Source organism: Sus scrofa, chromosome 3 (assembly GCF_000003025.6).
Source record: "Sus scrofa isolate TJ Tabasco breed Duroc chromosome 3, Sscrofa11.1, whole genome shotgun sequence".
Classification (NCBI taxonomy): domain Eukaryota; kingdom Metazoa; phylum Chordata; class Mammalia; order Artiodactyla; family Suidae; genus Sus; species Sus scrofa.
Window position 1 is genome coordinate 77,995,093 of NC_010445.4, and position 18,235 is coordinate 78,013,327.

The 18,235-nt window shown below is 37.3% G+C and overlaps 1 protein-coding gene across 5 annotated transcripts in view; it reads right to left on the bottom strand.

The window, feature by feature from the left end:
* UGP2 (UDP-glucose pyrophosphorylase 2) overlaps positions 1-18,235 on the bottom strand; it is a 57,022-nt gene that overhangs the window by 19,643 nt on the left and 19,144 nt on the right.

Genomic DNA, 18,235 nt, shown 5'->3' on the forward strand with positions numbered 1-18,235 from the left:
AAATTTGAGAAAATCTGGTTGAATTTCTCTTGTGCCTCCAAGTCACAAACAGCTCAGTGATCCCAGGTATGGGTTCCATCCTATCTTCATCCAGTTACATAGAGCTTGGGGATAGTTTAAGACAGGGGTCAGCAAACCACAGCCACTGGGACAGTTAGGCTGCCGCCTGTTTTCACAGAGTGCCACAAAACATAGCCACTATCATTAGTTTATATATGGTCTATGGCTGCTTTCATGCTACTGTGGCTGAGGTGAGCAACCATGACAGAGACTACACAGTCTACCAAGTTTCAAACAAAAGCGGTGTCATGACTAGTTAGAAATCTGATTTCAAGCAGCCATTGTTTTAATTAAAAAAAAAAGGTACGGAATTAGCATACATTATATTCTATTTTGATAAAGAAAACCTAAATCCAAGACTTTGCTCTGCACAAAAAAATACTTTTTACAACCATAATATTAGTGAGATAAAATAAACAGAAAGATCACATACTAAACATAAACTGAGCCTAGAAAAGTATATTTCCTAAGAAAGGTCTTTTATCTTCTTCTACTTGTAAATTATAAGAACACAAGACAAACTATCAAGTATATATTAAAAATTTTTCCAGCTATTAACTCCCTTTTTCATTTTTTTAAATTAATTTTAATTATTCTAAAATATATGTCAACTAGACATACAGACAGGGAAACATGAGGGTAATTTTTCCAGTGGTGGAGGAAATCAGCTGTCATATTCATACACCGAGTCCCACATGTCCAAAAGCAAACATTTGTAAGAAGGAGTAACAGGTCCTTTCAAAGAATAAGTCAGAAATCTTGGCACCAACACTATTCTGTAAACAATTACACTTACCAGCACCAACCCAATAACTGATGCACAATATCCTTCAAAACAAACTGCTACCTTACTAACACTGACCTTAGCAAAAATCTTCACAAGAACTGATACTAGGAGCCAGAATCATAAAAATTATTTCTTCTTCTTCTTTTTTTTTTTTTTTAGGGCTGCACCCATGGCATATGGAGTTCCCAGGCTAGGGGTCAAGTCGGAGCTATAGCTGCCGGCCTACACCACAGCCAAAGCAACATCAGACCTGAGCTGCATCTGCGACCTACATCACAGCTCACAGCAATGCCAGATCCTTAACCCACTGAGCAAGGCCAGGGATCGAACCTGCATCCTCATGGATGCTAGTCAGATTCATTAACTGCTGAGACATGACGGGAACCTCAATAAAAATGACTTATTTTCACCTTAAGTCTCACATTGCCCTCTGAGGAGAGCCAAACTTGAACACTGTGCCTTTTTGTTATATTAAAGGTAAGGATCATTGCAATTCAAAGTCCAATAACCAATTACTACAAATAAAAGTATGGTTCTATATTAACTAAAACAAGCAATAAAATTAATACAAATAAGCCAAGGGTAAAAATCCAACCTATTGTTAACCAAAAAGTTGAAAATATTTTTCATCTCAACTGGCAAGTATTTTTTAAACGATGGTATCCAATGCTTTAATAAATATAGTGAGACTGACAATAGACTGTGGGTCTCTACTCAATGTTAATTCAAAGAAGCCTCTCCTTTCTCTGCCTACCTGATCTAAAATATTACCCCTACCCTGTACCCTTACTTTATTTTTCTTCATGTCACTTATTACTACTTGAAATTACATTACATGTCATTTACTGTCCACACCTCCACCGGATGGTAAACTAAAAACTAGATGAAAGTAGGGCTTTATCAGTATGGTTCTCTACTAATACATTGTTTGCACTCAAAATATAGTTAGTGGGAGTTCCCGTCGTGGCGCAGTGGTTAACGAATCCGACTAGGAACCATGAGGTTGCGGGTTCGGTCCCTGCCCTTGCTCAGTGGGTTAACGATCCGGCGTTGCCGTGAGCTGTGGTGTAGGCTGCAGACGCGGCTCGGATCCCGCGTTGCTGTGGCTCTGGCTCTGGCATAGGCTGGCGGCTGCAGCTCTGATTAAACCCCTAGCCTGGGAACCTCCATATGCCGCGGGAGCAGCCCAAGAAATAGCAACAACAACAACAAAAAAAAAGACAAAAGACGAAAAAAAAAATATATATATATATATATAGTTACTGGAGTTTCCACTGTGGCATGGTGGCTTAAGAATCTGACTGTAGCGGCTCAGGTTGCTGCAGAGGCGTGAGTTTGATCCCTGTCCCAGGATCCAGCATTGCCACAGCTGTGACTTGGATTTAATCCCTGGCCCAGAAACTTCCATATGCTTTGGGTGCAGCCATTAAAAAAAAAAAATAATAAATATATACACACACACGCAAAAATATGCACACACACACACATACTGTATATATTGTATATTGTATATATGTGTGTGTGTATATATATTTACTGAACCAATAAGTTAATGTGAACGGGAGTGCAAACTAGTATACTCTTTCTGAAAGTAATTTGAAATATGTAACGAGTAACTTTAAAAAGTTTATATCCTCTAAATGCAACACCATTTCTTAATATTTATTCTTAGAAATAATTCAGAGATGCAATGATTTATATATAAGTATATTCATCACAGAGTTTTTATAAAAGTGAAAATATCAGAGTCAACCTACATGTCCAACTGTAAGAGACTCCCCAGAAGCAACACACACTGATACACTTGTACTAACTCCCTACACGCCACACACTTCTGTCAACTGTTTCTAGTAATGTATTTCCTTCAAGTGGTGAGTTACATTCATTACCTTATTTCCGACCATCAAAAAATTAGGAAAAAAACATTTGATTTTCAAACTTCTGCCATGCTCAATGAAAGATGATCAAAGAACTAATCCCATAATGGTCATCGGCTGTCCTTCCTACAATTTCACCTGATCTTGTACAACTCAATGACAAGAACACTGCAAAGCCTCCCCTGCTCACTAAAGCTTACACCCCACAATGAACATACCTACCCACATCCACACAATATGAAAATGGGCACCCAATTCTTTTAATAGCTACAATTTCTTCCAAGACAAAGGCAACCCTTCACGTCTACCCTGAGTTTAGAAGAGAACAATCTATAAACATGGATGGAGTTGCTCTTTAAAGACAATTCTACATATACCTTAAGGCTTTCACTATGTGGATCTTCAATAAAACTCATAAAACAGAATAGTACAGCTAATCATTTTTACAGTGGGGAGCATTACATAGTTTATCCTCACTGGCCTGACAGAGTATAGACCTTCTGTATTCCAGCAAGTTAAAGAATTTTCCAACAGGGAAAAATTGTTAGAGATAGATGAGCTTCTTCAATTGCAATAAAAACTACAACTATCAATACATCTGACACAAAAGAATTATAGGGACATAAATTATAGTTCACCTACTTGATGGAATATTTCACAAAAAATAAAAAAATAAAGAATTCAAGTATTCATGTTCATAAATGAAATACATATCAAGTCAAATACTCTTATAACAAACATATAAAAATATATTCATAATCAATGACAAAAATATTTAAATATGAAAGTTACAGAATTTAAAAAAAGAAAAGGAGAACCATAGGTAATCTTAATACAATTCTGTTGTTCTTACTGTGCCCTGGATTGTACCTGACATCTAAGAGGAACTTAGCAAATATGTGTTGAATGTAAAACAATAGTCATCATTTATTGAGTCTTTAGCAGAGTGCCTAGCACATAGTAAAAATTCATTCTCAATAATACTCATCAAAATCCTACTTTTATTATGTCTACATTTTATGAGGGAGGAGACTGAGACTTAAAGCAGTTATATAAGTTACTCAAAGTTACATGACTAAGAAGCAATGAAGCTGAGATTTAAAACTCTAGAGTCTGAAGTTCCCACTGTGGCACAGTGGGTTAAGAATCTGACTGCAGTGGCTCAGGTCACTGCAAAGGCACAGGTGTGATCCCCAGCCCAGCACAGTGGGTTAAAGAATCCAGCATTGCTGCAACTTTTTTTTTTTTTTTTTGTCTTTTTGCCTTTTCTAGGGCCGCTAGAAGGTATATGGAGGCTCCCAGGCTAGGGGTCTAATCAGAGCTGTAGCTGCCAGCCTACACCACAGACATGGTAACTCGGGATCTGAGCCGCATCTGCAACCTACACCACAGCTCACAGCAATGCTGGATCCTTAACCCACTGAGCGATGCCAGTGATTGAACCCACAACCTCATGGTTCCTAGTTGGATTCGTTAACCACTGTGCCATGATGGGAACTCCCATTGCTGCAACTTTGGCATAGGTTGCAGCTTCAGCTCAGATTCAATTCCTGGTCTGGGAATTTCCCTATCCCATGGGTGGGGCCGTTAAAAAAAAAATACTGGAGTCTGTGTTCTTGACCTCACTGCCAGTAGAGTTCAACTGGAAAAAAAAAAGGTGTTAAATACACTGAAGGCAGAATGAATTCAGTATGCAAATGCAAGTGGTTTTGTAATGGTGGAATATTTTAATGACTAAATCTGAGCATGAGGTAATTTTTCAGATAACTGTTGACTAAGCATATGATTAAGAAAACTGTAGCTCAATATTATGAGATTAGAGATTTTAAACTATAAACAAATTGCTCAATACACATTAATGAATGTAGAGAAACTAAATTACAAGGAAGTCACTAGCTCTGATAAAAGGTGCTGAAAAAAAGAAAACAATACAGGAAAAATTAAAATTAGCCATTTCCTCAGCAGTGACCAAGGACTCTAAGAAATCTCAATTTCCTATGAAGTTTGGAGTGAGTGAGCCACTCCTCACTTACCACCAAAAAAAAAAAAAAAAAAAAAAAAAAAAAAAAATTCCTGATGCCCTGTTAAAAGGTTGGACCTCCCAACTCCTGTATTTTCCAGCATCTTCTTAGTTAAGCCAAATAGATCCCTCCTAATTAACAATGAGTTGCAGACATGATCCCTACTTATACTGTCTACCTGTGTCTGCCATCCATCTCCATTCTTATTCTCCAGAGTACCATAAAAAATCTGTATTTCTTAGAGCATCCGCCACCTCTTGTGCCTCTAGGTCTTTGCACACCATGTTTTCTTAAAACTGGCTGTCCACCCGATTTGGGGGCAAACTCTTATTCATACTACTTCAAGTCTCAGTTCTAATGAGACTCTTCATTCCTAACTTGCTTAGGTCTTCGAAACTCCCCAACTGCTCTTTTCCTGCTACACTTGCTAGGTGTACTAGAAACCCACTAATCTAAAACATTCTAGACTGACAGGTAATTTTTAAAAAAAAAAAGTTCAAACAGCACAATGAACAAGTTTTAGATACATAAACTATTTCTACCTTTTACAAACAAAAGTACAATCATTCACAAAGACCATTTCCTTAGGTATGATGTGGATCTGCCAACCAGAACTCTGTCATCTTAGGTAAATCACACTAATGTATCATCTGTGAGTTCCAATTTCATTCTTTCAAAGTGGGCCAAGAACTTAGTCAACTTTGAAACGATCTGCATGCAAAAGAATCATTTTAGATTCATGCAATTTTCTCCATCTTTCATACACATCTTGCCAATTTAACAATAGCTTTTTTTTTTTTTTTTTGCTTTATCCAATTTCCCCAAAGCATTCAACTCAATTTTAATGGAAATAACTTTTTAAAAACCCATTTCATTGGTTTACATAAAATTACATTAGAAGTTCCTGTTGTGGCACAGTGGAAACAAATGTGACTAGCAACCATGAGGATGTGGGTTTGATCCCTGGCCTTGCTCACTGGATGAGGGATCTGGCATTACTGTAAGCTGTGGTGTAAGGTCGCAGACACAGCTTGGATCCTGCATTGCTGTGGCATAGACCGGCAGCTGTAGCTGTAGTTACAAAAATATAACTAGTACGAACAGGTTTGGGAAAAATTCAGTTTTGGTAAACAACTACTCCACTTTTAGACCTAAGCATAAAGAAAATGGAGACCACCAGTTAATCTCTAGGACAGAAGCCAGTTAGTGAACTATCTCTGAAACTAACCCCAGAGCTACTATCCCATGGTACTATAAACACATCTTTGTGCAAACCTCTTCCTATTAAACTAAATATTCAAAACTGGTTTGCTATTGTATGCCTGTGTTGTTCATTCCTTTAGTCCTCCAGACAGCTGCAAAGTCTGAGACAGCAAAAGCCCTCCTCCCAGCTACGGTCTCTTGTGCAATTCCTATTGTGGTTCAGTGGCTTGAGAACCTGACAGAGTGTCCATGAGGATGCATGTTCAATCCTGGCTGCACTCAGTTCAATCCTTGGCTTTGCCGGATTAAGGATCTGGCACTGCAGCTTGGATCTGGTTGAAGACCTGGCTTGGATCTGGCACTGCTGTGGCTGTGACACAGGCCAGCAGCCGCAGCTCTGATCTGACTCCTAACCCAGGAACTTCCATATGCCATAGGTGTAGCCCTAAAAAGAAAGTAAATAAATAAATAAAATCAACAGTCTCTTATATTTACCCCATTTATTTTCTGTATATGTCCATAGGTAAAGCATTGCACAAAGTTGTAGACTTTTTAAAAGGAGTGATTGTCTTTAATTTTGCATTTCTATTAAAATAATACATATTTCATAAATGTATAGAATAAAAGTAATGAGTTACGGAGACCCTTCATAGCCTCACACAGTGACTACAGGTAAACCAAGGACTTTGGCCAGGGAGACAGATGTGACTGCTGAGAATAAGCCTGAGCAAGAGGAGCAATGGGAAATGAGTTTTTAAAATTATTTATTGACACATTTATATTTTCTTTCTCTCAATAGAATAAAGGTTCACTCAGTGTTAAGCCCTCATCTATCTTGTTCACTTGCATCCTGGTGCCTAAATGATTACTACACAGTAGCTGTTAAGTAAATATTTGTTAAATGTGTTGCTGTTAGAACTTCAAAGAGAAGTGAGGGTATTTTAAGCTCTAACAGAATGAAAGGAGCATATTCAACAGTTCCACTCAATGAAAGGTGGAGAAATGATAAAAAAAAGCCATGCTTTAAAGACATTCAAGTTGCTTTCAAACATGGATGGCAAGTGGTGATCACTCTGCAACACACCAGAGTGGTTAACAATCTGGGCCTAAATTCTGCTTCTGCCACTTACTTACTAGGTAAGTAAATTTGTATGGACAACTCTCAGTCTCAGAGTCTTTCATTGTGAAACAGAGGTAAACAGTGAGCTCCCAGAGCTGTTTGAGGATCATGTAAGGTAATATAGGTGAAAGCTGAAAACAGTGCTTGGCACATTAGAGCTGAATAAATGCTTACTCTCATTGCTATTATTACTGTTGTTGATAAGCACATAAAGGAGGCCACATCTGTGCACTAGAGATGAAGATAGGGCTGATCTCCTTAGAGCGCTCCATTACTGTTATTAAAGGATGCCAAAGAACAAGGTCTTTGGATTCTGAGTACCTGGTTCATATCAGGGCTCTTCCTTTTAGGCAAGTTACTATCTCCAAACTTCAATTCAGTTTCCTCTTTTTAAAATGAACATAAAAAATAGTGCCTATCTTCCAGGTCTGTTGTGAATATTAAATAAGATTACGAACATAAAAGGATTCAGTATATCTGATATAAGTACTCCAACATTAACAAGTATTAACTAGAATATAGACCTGTGCAAACACAGGTTTCTTTTTTTTTTTTTTTTCCTAAATTTAATGGTTTGCATCTACTAACCCCCAACTCTCAGTCCATCCCACTCCCTCCCCCAAGCAACCACAGGTCTGTTCCCTATTTCTGTGAGCATGCATGGATTTTTTACAAAAAAAAAAATTTAATGAAAAATATTTAAATCTTTGCTTCATTAAAACACGAAAATTTTTGGAATGGTGTTTCATGCTCTTTTGAAATCATAGAAAACTCTCCAATTTCCTGAGGGCTTTAAGACTATATATAATGAAGATACTTGTCTTAAACAAGCCTATTTATAAATAGAGATCTTTGTTTAATGGTTTGCTTATACCTTTTCCATACTTAGACTCGTCATCAGTATCCCTCTGGCATTTCCATGTTTCTTCCCAGCTATCTTTTGTTTCCCATTGTGAGCTTGAAAGAAACATTCTGTCAGCATTTTCAGCAATAATTTTGTGCTTCTTCTGACTCAGCAGGAAGTTTACAAATGGGAAATAGGTAACAAAAATCAGATTTATAATGTTTCTAGTTTAAAACACAGTGAAGCTTTGTAAATTTTCTATAAATCGAACTATTCTGAAGTTAAAAGTTTATTTAAAAACACATACTATAAACTGTTCACTTATTCAATTATTATGTGTTTACCTACCTATAGCATTTTGTTTCTTCCTCTTAATACTTTTGACTCTCCAAGACCCATAGTTAACTGTCCTCCCATTAAAAATTGTAGCAACTTTCAAATTGCTGAAGAGATTTAAAATCATAAAACTTTTGGAGTTCCTGTCATGGCACAGCAGAAAAGAATCCAACTAGGAACGATGAAGTTGCAGGTTTGACCCCTGGCCTTGCTCAGTGGGTTAAGGATCCCGTGTTGCCGTGAGCTGTGGTGTAGGTTGCAGACGCGGCTCGGATCTGGCATTGCTGTGGCTCTAGCATAGGCTGGCATAGGGGTCCGATTCGACCCCTAGCCTGGGAACCTCCATATGCTGCGGGTGCAGCCCTAAAATAAAAAAAAAAAAGATAAAATCATAAAACTCTTATTACAACTATGTACTTTAAACCTGGTGAACAAGAGATGACAATAAAAGAACTGGAGGAAAATCTAAACCACAAAACCAAGAAACAAACAGAGTGATTACAGATGGCAAATGATCCAACAAAAGAGGAGGAAGAGGTAACCGTGAAGAGAAGGGTGCCAACTAAACCTTACTGTAATCAAGAATTCTTTAGAGACACCCTAGGAAGTTCAAAGACTTTTAGATATTTCTTAACTGCTAAAGGCAGAAAAGTAATATATGCAGATGGTGGGGAAAAAAAATTCAAACACTACAAACAGGTTCATGTCCATCACCCTTTTATAGATGTCAAATTAAATCATAAAATTAGTCACCTTGTGAGGCATTTGGCTCACATCCTTAAGAGCTAAGGCGGTAGTTTTCAAAGAACATTCTGCTTCACTATGGATTAGAAAGGGCAAAAACAGATGACCCAGGGAGATGAAAAGGAATTCTAACAGAAGAGATAAGAGGTCCAAAGGCCAATATGCTTCTGTGTCTAAGACTAGCTCTTTCCTAAAATGACATCATATTCTCCTGTCAACCCTCTTGTTAGTCTAACTATGGACAAAAGATGCTTCAAAATAACTGTAATAATCCTAAATTCCCTAAAAAATAGAACTGAAGCCTCTAACATCAAATCCTGTGAATGCTATATACTAGCTTTAAACTCCAAGGTACCAAATAGCCAGTGATTAAAGCAGTGTATGCTGTTAATTACATAATTCCCACTGTTAGAACAGCCCTGGAGAAATGAAGGTAAGGAACAGGGAAAAGGCCAGAAGCTATAAAAAGAAAGTTTTATGGAAGACTGAAGGTCAGATGTAGGGGGAGGACAAAGGCTAAAAGAAAGGCCCTGATGATATAAACCTGAGGGTGGAGACTAGGCTGACCTCTTCCGTAGAGAAATCTGAATGAAGGAAAAGGCGATACTTTAGAAAGATATATACTTGCTTAGCTTATGTGTTTAAGGGAAGAAGTGGGAACCAAACCTTAGAAGGGTTTTAGAAGAAGCATATTTTAAAGCTGCGTAAGAAAGCTACTGGGGATAATGGAAAAGTTCTTCATCTTGATTGTAATGGGAGTTACAGGACTGAATGCATTTGCAAACTCAGAAAAATTACACTAAAAAGAGTAAAAATTTTACTATTTGTAAATTACATATCAATCATCCTGAAACTAAAAAAAAAACTATTAAAAGCTAAAATGTTCATTAACCTTATAAATTTTATCACAACTTAAAAAAACAATAAGAATAGTATCTTTTTTTCCTTGAACTTCTGATTTTAATTGAAGTATAGTTGATTTACAATGTTGTGTTAGTTTTAGGTGTACAGCAAAGGGATTCAGTCACATAACTATAATGGAAAAGAATCTGAGTATTATAGTTTATTACAAGATATTGAATATAGTTCCCTGTACTATACAATAGGATCTTACTGTTTACCTATTTTATTAATAGGTAATAATTCCAAACTCCTAATTTATCCCTCCCCTCAACCTTTCCCCTTTGGTAACCATAAGTTTTTTTTCCTATGTCTATGAGTCTATTTATGTTTCATAAATAAGTTCATTGGTGTCATTTTTTAGATCCCACATGTAATTGATGTATGATATTTTTCTTTGTCTGACTTACTTTAGTTAATAATCTCCAGGTCCTTCCATGTTGCTGCAAATGGCATTATTTCATTCTTTTTTATGCCTGAGAAATAGTCCATTTTATATATACATATATACACATACACACACACACACACACATATATATACATACACATTTCATATCTTTATCCACTCCTCTATCAATGGACACTTAGGTTGCTTCCATGTCTTGGCTATTGCAAAAAGTGTTGCAATAAACATTGGGGTTCATGTATTTTTTTGAAGGTTTTATCTAGGTACATGCCCAGGAATGGGATTGCTGGATCATATGCTAGTTCTATATTTTGTGTTTTGAGAAACCTCCACACTGTTCTCCATGGTGGCTGTCTCAATTTACATTGCCACCAACAGTGTAGGAAGGTTCCCTTCCTTCATATCCACTCCAGCATTTATTATTGTTCTACTTTTTGATGATAGCCATTCTGACCAGTGTGAGGCGATACCTCAATTTAGTTTTGATTTGCATTTCTCTAACAATTGGCAATGCTGAGCATCATTTCACGTGCCTGATAGTCATCTGTATGTCTTCCTTGGATAAATGTCTACTTAGGTCTTCTTCCTATATTTTGATTAGGTTGTTTTTTTAATTATTATTTTGAGCTATATGAGCTGTTTGCACATTTTGGAAATTAATCCCTTGTTGGCCCCATTGTTTGCAAGTATTTTCTCCCATTCTTTAGGCTGTCTCTTTGTTTTATGATTTCCCTCGCTATGCAAAAGCTTTAAGTTTAATTAGGTCCCATTTATTAATTTTTGCTTTTAAGAATAAGCATCTTTAACTATTTGGATTAATGTTTTACAATGTTGAAAAATATAAACAAACTGTTTGAGATACACAATGAAGCATGATTCTATTCCCATCTTCAATCATTAGTGAATCTCCTAAATGGAAACTGTAGTTTCTGACATCTCTCTAGTGTAAACCCAGTGGCTGAGGTTCTTGGCCAGTGAACAGGTGCTGCAGAGAGACTCAGGATCTGGCTCTTCTCAGGGCCTTTCTTCTGGAGAAGCAGAAACATCCACCATACGCTCCACAACAAGACACGCTATCTGCCATAAGCCTATTTCTAGAATCCTTTTCTCTTTGATTTCCCTTCCATCCTCAGAGAAGCCTTGACTCACAAGGTTACCCCAGGAGTCTACCTTAATGCCAGGAAGATGTTCCTGAGCCCCCAGGCCAGTTAGAGGCTTCCAAAGCATCCCATGAACTGCTTCTCACACTGCTCCATAGATGGCCGTTTCTGAACCCATTTCTTCTACACACTCAAGGCCAAAGTGTTGAAGAAGGACCAAGACTTTTATTTTTGTAGCCCCAGCATCCAGTTCATACCCCAACCTAACAAATGTTTCCTGGATGAAATTCTAAAACAGTACTTAACCTCTACAGGTCACAAACCCTTTTGAGATTCTGATATAAGCCAGGGAATTTATCCTGAGAAAATGCATACACAGTATACCCTGAGAAAATGTATACAGTTTTACCTGTAAATTTAAGAAATCTCTCTAGGGCCTACAATCCCTGCAGAGACTTCCTGGATTGAGATGCCTGGTGTAAACTTATTCCAGCCTGACCTTGTCTATATAATGGGAAAAACACAGAGTCAGCTGTCCACATCTGATCTGGAATAAAGAAAAGGAATTGGTAAAAAATCTTCAAGGAATTATAGGGCAGAAATGATTAGAGGTAGGCCTGGGCTGCTCTTTTTTTTTTTTAAATAAAAATTTCTCCCATTATGAATCTGGCAGGTTCAGGGCTTTCCTATATTACATAAAGATTATCTTTGGTTCATCTGTACCAAAGACGAAGATGTGGGATAGGAGAACCTCATAGATGGATTTTTCTCATCCGATTATAAGACAAAACGTCTATGTAAAAGATACACTCGGAGAGTAGAATACTAAAATGATCTGTTTTAGGTCTTACAACACATGAGCCAAGCTCCAAAAAGACTCTCTGTATGGTGGGGATGGAGGAGAGGGGAATGGTAACATTCAAAAGAGTGGTACTACTGTCTATACCCATACTATGATTTCCCCAAGGAGCCTGATTCTGTAGGACTGGACTGTCCCCAACTCTAGATACAGGGGCAGTGGTTAGTCCAACACTATTACCTGGAGTCTGTCAAAGTCAATAATGGAATTGACATTAAAGTGGTCAAATATTTACCATTACTATGTCTAAACCTGAAATAATAAATAAGTAACCAGAACAGAAATAAGACTCACAGGCCCATGGTCAGCCTCCTTAGTCACATCCCCTTTCTGAAGTGTTTCCTATATATAAAAGCATGTGAAGGAAGGTAATCCTGGGAGAAATTAAAGACTGTTCAATTCATTATGGAATTTAAAATAAGAAAATTAAGAGTTTTGGCAATATTTGCTAAATTAGTATTAGTATATTTGCTTAGATTAGTAATTCTATATATTACCATTTTTAAATTTTATGTCAAAGAAAAGATGAGATTCCTTAGTATCCACCCATGTCCCCAGGACCATTTCCTTAAATACTACTGCCTATTTCCTTTTTGTGGAATACTTTTACATTCAGAATCTCACATTATCTTTACACACACACACACACACACACACACACACACAAACAAGTTCTCTAATGGCTTTTCCATTAGCTGCTGACTACAGTTGGGAAATCTTCTCCTTGCTCAAAGCAAACCATCCTGTGTCATGTCAATGCAGCTCCTTGGCCAAACTGCCTCCAGTAAGTCTTTCAAAAAGAGATGTGCAAACTTTAATTGCACAGTATATTATAATTCACCTTCCAAAACAAAAAAAAAACCCAAATTTAAAAACCTATGTATTTTTACTCTGCATACATACACTATAACTTTCTCAGAATGTCTTATCATTTAAACAGATACATTTTAATGTTTTTGTACTGATAAGACTAAGAAAAGCTCTCAGTTATTTTGTGGAGCAAAACAAACAAAAAAAATCTGTTGAAGCTAAATACCACATGGATATGATATTCTTCACGCCAGTTCTCTGCCTCAATCAAACAAAGGTTGACTTTATAGAACTCCTCCCCATTCACAAATATACCCTCACCCTTTTTAGGACTTTAAAACAAGAACAGTAACAACTATAAATCAACAAGGGACTTTGTGTTCCTATCTAAATGAAAAAGCCTTCATTAGAGAATATTTTTCACATAAATGATAATGTACTTTATTATCACCAGAGGTCAAGGCCAGCCAAGTGATAATAGGTTTTAAGTTAGGATTCAAAAGAATCACACAGTCCCAGTAACTTGAGTAGGCTGTCAATCTTTTCATGTCTTTTATCTATTTCCCAACTCTTTCACATAAGCTTAAGCAAAAGCTTGACCAAGAACAAGACACTCCTAAAAAGCAATGAAATGGTCAAATGAAGCTGTACATGTTGACTGGTCCCTCCTTGCTAGTCTAAAACAATACTACATTTAAAAAAAATTTTTCTCTTATTGGAGTTCCCATTGTGGCTCAGAGGGTTAAGAACCTGACTAGTATCCATGAGATGCAGGTTTAATCCCTGGCCTCACCCAGTGGGTTAAGGGTCCAATGTTGCCACAAGCTGCAGCACAGATCACAGATGCAGGTTGGATCTGGCGTTGCTGTGGCTGTGGTGTAGGCCCCAGATGCAGCTCTGACTCGACCCCTAGCCTGGGAACTTCCAAATGCCGCAAGTGCAGCCCTAAAAAGAAAAAAAAAATTTTTTTTTTGTTTAAGCAGCTAAATATCAAGATAATCTTGGGAGTTCTCTTGTGGCACAGCAGCTTAAGGATCCAACACTGTCACTGCAGTGGCTTGGGTTGCTGCCATAGCAGGTTCGAGCTCTGGCCTGGTAATTACCACATGCCCTGGGCATGGCCAAAAAAAAAATCTTTAAAAAAGGAGTTCCTGTCATGGCGCAGTGGTTAACGAATCCGACTAGGAACCATGAGCTTGCAGGTTCGATCCCTGCCCTTGCTCAGTGGGTTAATGATCCGGCGTTGCCGTGAGCTGCGGTGTAGGTTGCAGAAACGGCTCGGATCCCGCGTTGCTGTGGTTGCTGTGGCTCTGGCATAGGTCGGTGGCTACAGCTCTGATCTGACCCCTAGGGAGCAGCCCAAGAAATAGCAAAAAGACAAAAAAAAAAAATCTTTAAAAAAAAAAAAAAAAGATAAACGCTCCCATTGTGGCTCAGCAGTAATGAACCTGACTAGTATCCGTGAGGAAGCGGGTTCAATCCCTGGCCTTCCTCAGTGGGTTAAAGGATCCAGCCTTGCTGAGAGCTGAGGTGTAGATTGAAGACGTGGCTCAGATTTAGTGTTGCTGTGGCTGGGATGTAGGCCAGTGGCTGCAGTTCTGATTCAACCCCTAGCCTGGGAACTTCCATATGCCATAGGTGTGCCCCTAAAACAAACAAACTAACTAACAAACAAAATATAATCTTGATTTATAGCATTCACTTAGTTAACACTCACAACTGGGGGCAGAGCATTATCCATATCATAACTCCATAAATTTTATTCTTCTTCTTGGCCATAATTCAATAAATTATGGACTCAACAGACTTTTCAAAAAACATTGTCAGAGAACAGATTTTGGTGCCTGCCAAAGGGAAGGAGGGAGCAAAATCAGTGATGGGAATCAAGAAATACAAACTTCCAGTTATAAAATAAGTAAGTCATTGGGCTATAAAGTAAAACATGGGGAATATAACTAGTTAATAACATTGTATTAACTCTGTATGGTGACAAATGGTAACTAGACTTATAATGGTGATCGTTTAGCAATGCATACAAATGTTAAATCACTATATTGTACATCTGAAACTAATATATTGTATGTCATTATACCTCAATTAAAAATATTTATATGTGCTCACTGACAAAGCTAAAATGAAGTATTCAACATAGTAGGCAAGAATAAATACAATTTAACATAAAATTTCAATCTCCATCTATAAGTATATCCTCCAATCTAGAATTTATTTAAAAAAATTGTTTTACCTAAAATGTAATCATCTGAATTGAAAAAGGCATCTGAGGTCAGTTTTCTGGGGAACAAAGAAGTAAAGAAATCTACTGAAGATCTTCTGAAAATAAATACACTAAAATGAGGTCAACAAAACTTCTTTCAAAAGTTTGTTGGAAAAAAAAAGGAAATAGTGTGGCTTTTCTAGACCGTGTGGTCTTGCTCACAACTATTCAACTCTGCCATTTCAGCATTATGGCAGTGCAACAGCTACAGACAATATGTAAATGAGTAAGTGTGATTGTGTTCTGATAAAACTTTATTTATAAAACGAGGTAGCCAACTCCTACACAAAAATATAGACTCTCTGTTATGACAATTTTATGTACACTCTGATCCAAGGCTGACATGAGAAATGTCACTCTAAATGGCTATTCTCCCACAATAATTTCTTTTTTGGTTAAGAAGACAAAGTATCACTTTCCTTTAAAAAATAAAAACTTACTTTCACTAAAGAAAGTTATGTTTTGAAAGAAAAATTGATCTCTATATAATCTTTATGACCTGTAGGGAAGGCGGGGGAAGGAGAAGAGGGAGGGAGCCAGGGGAGTGTAAGAAAGGTGAATGAATATTAACCTGTAATTTGTATTCTCAGCACCATGTGCAAAAGCTAATAGTTAACATACAGAGTATATAAGATACATTTTTTTGTTCTCAAGAAGCTTATGACATAGTTAAGAGAGAAAACTTATTTTTCTTTGACTCTGCATTTCATAACCCTTAACATTAAGGGCACATGGGCTTATAATAAGCATATTTTTTAGAAAATGCTCAACACCTAGGTTTTAAAATAAAGAGATACATTTTAATGGAAACATATTTTTATAAAAAGAAGAGAAGACTTCATAAAATCATACTACATCCAGAATTCTATCTTCTATTTCTATTCTCTTTTTTTTTTCTATATCAATTCAGCATTCCTATCAGTGACTACAGCTCACTACAGGGGCACGGTCTTCCAAAAAGATTTGTCAGGACCTTGTTGGAATGGCAGTGTTGAACAAGAAAAATTCCTAGGTAGTTCTGATCCCTCTGCTCACTTTCTTCCCTACCCGCCAACCCCCACTCCAAGACATTCTATTTTATATATCATAATCTTCTCTCAAAATACATAAAGGCGGATTCCTCCATTGACAAAGCAGAATATTGAATCTAAAAATATACTGAAAGCAACAAATCTTTGTGTCTTCCTTCAAGGGAGGCTCTATCATCAAAAGGACATTTTTGTAGGAGAAAAAAAATTCCCAGATCAACAAGAATTAAGAAGACAGCTACACCTTTATACCCAGGTCTGTCATAAATTAGAAAAGTGAGGCTATTTCAACCAGGAATAAATTCCTAGCAAAAATATTAAGTATTTAAGGTAGGAAAATACATAATGCCTAAATTTTTTATTGTAATTTTAGGACTGCCCCCAAACATTCTTTTTTTCAATATAACTGAATTTATAACTAGTTCTCTTTTTAAACTATATACCTATCCAGAAGATTGTTCTTACTAATTTTTCAGGAGAGAATATTATTTATTCTACAACCTAAAAGCAGAAAAATAAATCAAAATACATCATGAGGGTCAAAGAAATCAAAGACTAAAACAGAAGACCCCAAAGAAAAATTAATGCACATTGTACTGTAACTGGCAAGCACTACAGACAAGAAGAATTTTAACTTCAACATAAAAAATGAGAGACTCCTTCTGAGTGCCTACGTGGGATTTTTTTTTTTAATTTTGCTTGTTATTTTCTTTACCATGAGCTACTGTAATTTATAATTTTTAAAAGTTTAATAACTGAAAGACATTTTTCACATATGGGGAAAAAAACACTCCTCACCAGGAACTATATTTAAGACTTTCTCATTAGGAAGAAATATGAGAGACTCAATCAGCTTAAGCCACCAGAGATGATACACAAATGAATCATATTGTTTGTGTCCCGATAAAACTTCACAAACACAAGCAGTGTTACAGCCTTCAGGCAGTACTTCCTGCTCAAAACACCCCCATTTTAAAATCATTAGATTATCTAAGATTACAGATACATAAGAGATAAATTATCTATGTACAATTATTCCATTCTATCAAGTCTTTTCTACCTGCAGTGAAAAGTGCCTGTAAGCAGCAGAGGTCAAAACTGCTAACAGAAAAGAAAGGTCACTGTGTTAACAAAACCTGTCCCTGAACCTGTCACTTCATTTAGATCAATCACTCAACCTGGGACACAGGGTCTCCTGGCCTCAATGACAACATATGTATGAAGCCAGCACATGCATACAAACAAGTACTGCTAGGCCAGAGAAGTACCACATAACATGATAGAAATAACCACAAACATCTTTTTCCTTTTTTCAGGGCCACATCCACGGCATATGGAAGTTCCCAGGCTAAGGGTCAAATCAGAGCTGCAGCTGCCGTCCTACCCCACAGCCACAGCCACGCCAGATTCGAGTCACATCTGTGACCTACACCACAGCTCACAGCAATGCCAGATCCCAGACCCACTGAGCGAGTACAGGAATCTAATCCACATCCTAATGGATGCTAGTCGGATTGGTTTCTGCTGTGCCACAGCGGGAACTCGGTTTCCCTGTGTTTCTTAATAGTCTAACAACTCTGTCAAGTACAAAAAGCACTTGGTATTATTCTCATTTTACACAAAGCTCAAAAGTTGCAGAGCTAGGATTTGAACTTCTGCTACTACTGCACAACACCTCTTTAGTGCCACTTTCTGCTAGAGGCTGATGACAGAAGTAGAGACATTTGGCCTGAGCCTCAAAGAATGAGCAGGATTCTGATAGGAGAAGCCACCAAAGCATTCCAAGGGAACAACATATACAGAAGTCTAGAAGCAGGGAAATACTTTCTGTGTGATGGGAACGCTGGGTTGTTCAAGTGAGAC